Source organism: Gossypium arboreum, chromosome 11 (assembly GCF_025698485.1).
Source record: "Gossypium arboreum isolate Shixiya-1 chromosome 11, ASM2569848v2, whole genome shotgun sequence".
Taxonomy (NCBI): Eukaryota; Viridiplantae; Streptophyta; class Magnoliopsida; order Malvales; family Malvaceae; genus Gossypium; species Gossypium arboreum.
The window spans coordinates 68802917-68808217 of record NC_069080.1 but is presented as its reverse complement, the minus strand read 5'-3'; positions in this window follow the sequence as shown (position 1 = coordinate 68808217).

Sequence of the window (5301 nt, the reverse complement as noted above, 5' to 3'; positions counted from 1 at the left end):
CGGGATTACCACCTGTTCGAGAGGTAGAGTTTGGCATTAAACTTGTACCTGGGACCACACCAATTTTGATAGCTCCGTATCGTATGGCATCAACCGAATTGAAGGAATTGAAAGCTCAGTTGTAAGAGTTAACGGATAGAGGTTTCGCTCGATCGAGTTTTTCACCTTAGGGTGCACCAGTATTGTTTGTGAAAAAGAAAGACGGAACCATGAGAATGTATATCGACTATCGTCAATTAAATAAAGTGACAATAAAGAACAAATATCTATTACCGCGTATTGATGATTTGTTTGATCAGCTGAAGGGAGCCTCAGTGTTGTCAAAGATAGATTTGAGATCGGGTTATTATCAGTTGCGATTTAGAGACTCAGATGTGCCTAAAACTGCTTTCAGAACAAGATACGGTCCCTACGAGTTTTTAGTGATGCCGTTTGGACTCACTAATGCCCCTGTGGTATTTATGGACTTGATGAATCGAATCTTCAGACAGTATTTGGACCGGTTTGTAGTTGTGTATATAGACGACATTTTGATCTATTCGCGAGATGAAACCGAACATGCCGAGCATCTGAGATTAGTGTTGCAGATTTTACGAGACAAGCAGTTATATGCTAAGTTCAGTAAGTGTGAGTTCTGGTTGAGAGAAGTTAGCTTTTTTGGGCATGTGGTATCTGTATCGGGTATTCAGGTTGATCCAAGTAAAATATCAGCCATACTTGATTGGAAGCCTCCTAGAAATGTTACTAAAGTTCAGAGCTTTTTGGGACGTACCGGTTACTACAGACGGTTTGTAAAGGGTTTTTCAATGATAGCCACACCAATGACGAAGCTACTTCATAAAGATGTTAAGTTCGAATGGTCAGAAAAGTGCCAGAAAAGTTTCGACCAACTAAAAACCTATTTGACTGACGCTCCAGCGTTAGTGCAGCCTGAATCCAGTAAAGAGTTTGTCATTTACAGTGATGCGTCTTTAAATGGGCTGGGTTGTGTATTGATGCAAGAAGGTCGAGTTGTAGCTTACGCTTCGGGACAATTGAAACCACATGAGAAAAATTATCCGACCCACGGTCTCGAATTAGCTGCCATTGTATTTGCTTTGAAAATATGGCGACACTACTTGTTTAGAGAGAGGTGTCATGTATATTCGGATCACAAAAGTCTCAAATATTTGATGACTCAAAAAGATTTGAATCTGAGACAAAGACATTGGCTTGAATTGTTGAAAGATTATGAGCTTTTCATTGACTATCACCCAGGAAAACGTTGTTGTCGATGCTTTAAGTCGCAAGTCACTGTTTGCTTTGCGAGCGATGAGTGTACACTTGTCCGTTTCATTTGATAATGTGTTATTAGCAGAATTAAAAGCCAAATCGTTATTGATTCATCAAATTTGTGAAACTCAAAAAGTGGATGATGAATTGGTTGCTAAACGAGCTGAATGTGTTGCAAATGGGGATTCAGAGTTTCAAACTGACGACAATGATTGTCTAAGGTTCAGAAGTCGATTGTGTGTTCCAAGAAATTCGGAACTTATTCTGATAATTTTGAGCGAGGCTCATAACAGCCGAATATCAGTTCACCCGGGTAGTACGAAAATGTACAACGATCTAAAACATCAGTATTGGTGGCATGGTATGAAACGAGACATTTCTGACTTTGTCTCGAAGTGTTTGATATGTCAACAAGTGAAAGTGGAACATCAAGTACCTTCGAGATTACTTCAGCTGATCATGATACTCGAATGGAAATGGGATCGAGTCACGATGGATTTTGTATCTGGGTTGCCATTGTCACCAAGTAAGAAAGATGCGATTTGGGTTGTTGTTATTGATAGATTGACAAAGTCGGCTCATTTTATTCGCGTACGTATGGATTATTCACTGGACAAGTTAGCTGAACTGTTTGTTTCTCAGATTGTAAGGTTACACGGGGTGCCTATTTCTATTGTGCCTGACAAAGACCCAAGATTCATCTCGCGGTTTTGGAAGAAATTACAAGACGCTTTGGGTACCAAGCTATAATTTAGAACCACATTTCATCCTCAGACGGACGGTCAATCAGAACGTGTAATTCAGATACTCGAGGATATGTTAAGATGCTGCAGCCTTGAGTTTAGTGGTTCATGGGAACGGTATTTGGCTTTGATTGAATTTTCTTACAACAATAGTTTTCAATCAAGCATTAAGATGGCACCTTACGAGGCTTTGTACGGACGTAAATTTTGTACAGCATTGTTTTGGATCGAGCTTAGCGAAAGTAAAATCTTTGGGGTTGATTTGATTAATGATGCTGAACAGAAAGTAAAAGTGATCTGTGAAAGTCTAAAAGCAGCTTCAGATCGCCAGAAGTCGTATACGAATTTAAAACGAAAAGACATTGAGTATCGGTCGGAGACAAAGTGTTTCTTAAAGTTTCACCGTGGAAAAAGATACTCAGATTTGGCCGTAAAGGCAAATTGAGTCCGAGATATATCAGACCATACGAAATTACAGAACGGATTGGGCTGGTTGCGTATAGACTACTTTTGCTATCTGAACTTGAAAAGATTCACGACGTTTTTCATGTTTCGATGCTCCGTCGGTACAGATCCGATCCTTTTCATGTGATTAGTCCATCAGAGATAGAAATTCGTTCTGATTTGAGTTATGAAGAGGAACCGGTTCGTATTTTGGCTCACGAGGTGAAAGAATTGCGGAATAAGACAATTTCATTAGTGAAAGTGTTGTGGGTCAAACATGGGGTTGAAGAAGCTACTTGGGAGCTTGAAGTCTCCATGAAAGAAAGATACCCTAATTTATTCACTGGTAAGATTTTCGGGGACGAAAATTCCTAAGGGGGGAGAGTTGTGACAGCCCTATAGTGACCCTAATCAAAAAGTGGCTTCGGGACCACAAAATCGAGTCACAAAAATGATTAGATGTTATATTCTGTGCTTATTGTAATTGGAATTTGTATGTATGAATACCTTGTGCCTTGATTTTATCAATTACGTGTTAATTTATAAGATAGGACTCATGTGATAAGACTTGAAAATGTGATAGGTGAATTTTAAAGTGCCAAATAATGCATGAACTATTGAAATGGGGGCTTGCATGTCAAATGGACCACTTTTAATATAGTGGCCAGCCATAATGATGGTTGATAGATAATATATATTTTATTTAAGCATTATAATAAGTAATGGCATTATATTGAAATAAAAAATAGTAAACTAAGAAAAGGATGATAAAAATAATGGGAGTTCATCTTTCTTTCTTTATTGCCGAATTAGAGAAAGAAAAAAATAGAAGAAGAGGCCAAGCATTCAGCCATGGTTGTTTCAATTTGAAGGTATGTTAATGTGATTTTTATGTAATTGTTTATGAAATTAAATTTATAAGTGCATAGTATAGTTAACCCATGGTTTAAATCCATGAATCATTGAACATTTATGCATTTAGCAAGTTTCTAAATTTGTGTTATTTTGATAAGTTTTTGGAAGGTGTTATTTAGATGTTAAAGTAGCTGGAGGTCTTTAAAGAGCAATTAGACCCTTTAGAATAGCATGGCCGGTCATAGGAGACAAAGGTGGTCAAAAGTCAAAATTTGGTGAAATTAGGTGTTGAAATTGAATAAAATAAAACAAATAGTAAAAGTAGTCATTTTTTTCATCTCTCTCTTTCTTCTCTACCGATTTTTCTCCAAGAACACGGCCATGGAAGCTTGAAAAAATTTCAGCAACTTAAGCCTTTGCAAGTAAGTCATTTGAGGGTTTTTCTTCAATATTTTAGTACTTTTAGAACCCCTGTAAAATAAACTTTCAAATGAGGGGACTATTTTGCAAAATGGTTGAAAGTCTAGGGTTTTACCATAAGTGTGTTCATGTTGCTTTCTGAAATTTTATGGAAGAAAAAGAGTTATGGTAGTGTAATAAACAACTTTTGTGAAGTAGTTTCCATAAAAACCCTAACTAAGGACCATTTTGCATAAGTTGTAAAATAGGTGATAAATGTGTGAAATAAGGAGAATTGTGGGCTACTTTTAGTATAAAAAGTGACCGTTTAGGCTTGATTAGTGAGAAAATGAAATAAAAATCGATTTTCAGACATAGGGGTAAAATTGTCATTTTGCAAAAGTTTAGGGGTAAAATGGTCATTTTAGTCAATTTTAAATTTTTGAGTGCTTAGATTAATAAAATGATTAAATTCATGAAAATTTATCATTATAGATCAAGAATTACAAAATCTGGGCCTAGACCGGAGAAAAGCCAAACTAGCAAAACAAGTCGAGATAACCGCCAAATTTTGAATACCGAGGTAAGTTGTATGTAAATAATACAATTGCATTGTTACTATATGTGTTTAAATTGATATAGAATAAATTTCTTAACTGTGGTAATGAAAATACTTGATGATAATTGACATAATAGAACTGTCGGGTGAACATTAGGAACAAATCGGATATTCATGCCATGACATTTGGGTCATTTGTGCGCTAGTGTAAGACATGTTTGGGACATGCATCGACCATATTATGAGAACCAGTGTAAGACAATGTCTGGGACATGGAAACGACATCGAGACGAGAGCTAGTGTAAGACATGTCTGGGACATGCATCGGCCTCGAGATGTAAGCCAGTGTAAGACATGTTTGGGACATTCATCGGCTATGACATGTGTTAGTGTAAGACCATGTCTGGGACATGGCATTGGCACGGATATGTGAGAGCCAGTGTAAGACCATGTCTGGGACAAGGCGTCTACCTCGATTTCGATAGTCAATGTAAGACCATGTCTGGGACATGGCATCGACTTGATGGATGACCTAGCGTAAGACCATGTCTGGGACATGGCATCGGCATTACACCCTATGTTTGAGGCTTAATGAATATCTGATAGCATTCCAAATGGTTCAATGGTGAGAGTCACAGTTTAAGTTAAACAAGGAATGTATAACCATGTTGTGAATGGTACAGGTACCTATTTGAAATGTGTGAGATGTGAGCTCAATATATGCTATGTGAAATGTATTGGCTAGTGATGAGTAAGTTGTGCTTATTGATTGCATGATTTCGTGATAGGTTTTAAATATTTATAATTACTTGTTCTTGAACTAATTATTATTGCGATGTAGGCAAGTGTACCTATCGAACAGTACTATAGCTTTAGCAACACCAGATTGTCGAACCCAAAGGAACTAAAAGTACTAGTAATGACTATCTTTTTATTATCTAGCCTAAGAATAAAGAGGTTTTTGTTTTAACGAACTAATTATCTAAACTAAGAACTCACAGAGAATGGAATTGGGGAACTGCTTTTGGG